The sequence below is a fragment of the Lepidochelys kempii genome, chromosome 3 (assembly GCF_965140265.1).
Source record: "Lepidochelys kempii isolate rLepKem1 chromosome 3, rLepKem1.hap2, whole genome shotgun sequence".
NCBI classification, from domain to species: domain Eukaryota; kingdom Metazoa; phylum Chordata; order Testudines; family Cheloniidae; genus Lepidochelys; species Lepidochelys kempii.
Genome location: NC_133258.1, coordinates 134,069,815 through 134,071,952, shown reverse-complemented (window position 1 = coordinate 134,071,952; position 2,138 = coordinate 134,069,815). Strand labels below are relative to the sequence as shown.

The 2,138-nt window shown below is 62.2% G+C and overlaps 1 long non-coding RNA gene across 2 annotated transcripts; it reads right to left on the bottom strand.

The window, feature by feature from the left end:
* Positions 1-347: 347 nt before the first annotated feature.
* Positions 348-2,118, bottom strand: LOC140909261 (uncharacterized). 2 transcript variants are annotated; one of them, XR_012158159.1, is made up of 3 exons: positions 1,814-2,078; positions 850-1,264; positions 348-789 (listed from the first exon to the last, which is right to left on the bottom strand). It is a non-coding gene; the product is annotated as an uncharacterized lncRNA (long non-coding RNA). The 2 variants fall into 2 exon arrangements; XR_012158158.1 differs by lacking the exon at positions 348-789 and having other exon boundaries at positions 905-1,264; positions 1,814-2,118.
* Between the last annotated feature and the right edge of the window lie 20 nt (positions 2,119-2,138).

The following is a 2,138-nucleotide window of genomic DNA, read 5'->3' as shown; positions in this document are numbered from 1 at the left end:
GGGTGGAATCGGCATATCCCCTCCAGCCCCCTGCCGTGAGCCACTCAGGGCAGGAGGCTGGGAGCACCCCCACAACCCCAGCCCACACCCCCAGCTCTCTGCCCTGACCCCTGCACTTGCTTCACACACTCTCTGCCCTCACCCCTGAACCCCCCAGCCCTCTGCCCTGACCCCTGCACCCCCCTCACACACACCCAGCCCTGTGCCCTGACCCCTGCACCCCCCTCACACACACCCAGCCCTGTGCCCTGACCCCTGCACCACCCACACACCCTAGCCCCATGCCCTGACTCCGGCACCCCCCCCACATACCCAGCCCCCCCAGCCCTGACTCCTGCACCCCCCACATCCCCACCCTGAGCACCAAATGGGAGCTCCTGCACACACCCCCACATTCCCACCTGCACCCCTTGCACCAAATGGGAGCTGCCCAGGTAAGTGCTCCACAGCCAAACCTCCTGCCCCAACCCTAAGCCCCCTCCCTCATTCTAGCTCCTGGCCAGACCCTGCACCCCAACCCCCAGCCTGCTCCTTTACCCCCAGCCCTGTTCTCAGCGCACTTCCACCCTCATCTCAGTGCAGAGAGAGGAAGAGAATGGCTAGAACCAGGAAGAAGGTAGGTACTTTATGTGGACAGGGCCGGGACCCCAGACTGGCAGTGGGGCTGAGCGGGGCCGGCAGCTGGGACCCTGGCTGGCAGGAGCTGGCGGACAGACCCCCAGACCGGCAGTGGGCTGAGCCGCTCAGCCCGCTGCTGGTCTGGGGTCCCGGCCACCGGCCCTGCTCAGCCTGTTGCCAGCCTAGGTGAATGGAACCCCAGGCTGGCAGCAGGCTGAGCAGGCCGGCAGCATAAGATCAGCATTTTAATTTAATTTCAAATGAAGCTTCTTAAACATTTTGAAGACCTTGTTTACATACAATAGTTTAGTTATATAATATATAGACTTATAGCTAGAGACCTTCTAAAAAACATTAAAATGTATTATTGGCATGCAAAACCTTAAATTAAAGTGAATAAATGAAGACTCGGCACACCACTTCTGAAAGGTTGCCAACCCCTGCCTTAGGTATTAGTGACAGGTTGCGATCTTTCCTTTTACAGTTCCTTGTTGAAGGACGCCTCATTACAATACTTTTTATTTTCCGTGTCCAGTAGGTATTTAGTTGAGAGTTGTTTTGTTCCACATGCTACCACAGGATCATCCTCCTTTACCCAGACGCCAGTCCTAGAGTCTCTTTCAGGCTGAGAGAAGCGCTAGAAATACTGGAATAGATTTGTCCTAGGTCAGATAGTAAAAAAACAGTGAATCGTCCCCTCAGCCCCCGGCCAGCCCGCGATTTGTTAAAGATGCTCCTTTACCAGAGCCACCCACCCTCCTGCGCATTTGTCAAAGGGGGCAGAAATTTAACAAAGCCCTCAGAGCCCCAAAGAAACCACAGCCACTAATGAGGGCAATAAAATAAACCCGCCCTGCCGCTGGGGCCAGGCCCGACGTTGGTATCGCGCCTTCAGAGGCGGAAGGCGAATGCGCCGCTGCATCTCGCCACGGGCACATTCCCCCCTTGGGCCCGGGCAGGAGGCGCCGCCAGCCGGGCTCCCCAGCAGGCTGCTCTACCAGACAGACCCACGCGTGCCCCGCGCCGCCTCATCCGCCGGCTGCTGTGGCGCCGGACGGGCCGGGCGCTGCGCCTGAGACAGCGAGTGAGAGGCGGGTCTCCCCCCCCTGTGCCTCCGCTCAAGCGAACGGCCCCTGACGGGCGAAGCGGGGACCCTGCTGCGGTCGGGGCAGCCCACGGACGCGCCGGCGCTCACCACGGGCAGGGGCGCGAGTCCCGCGCACTGGGGCAGTGCCAGGCACCCTCCGGGCCGGTGGCCTCCGCTCCCCACGGCCAGGGGGCCGCTGGCGGGGCCTGACAGCGCTGTAGCAAGGCGTCAGGCGGGCGGACCGCACCCGCGGGGTCCAAGCAGGGCCCCAGAGCAGAAAAATCCCGGGCCCCGGGGCTCAGCTCAGGGCGGGCGCTGCCTATGGGCGCGCGCGGCTCCACCCCCGGGGCGGGCCCTTTGGGAAGCGCGCTGGCTCACGCCCATAGCAGCCTCGCTTCCCCTCCCCGCTAGGGGGCGCGCGAACGCTTCAGCC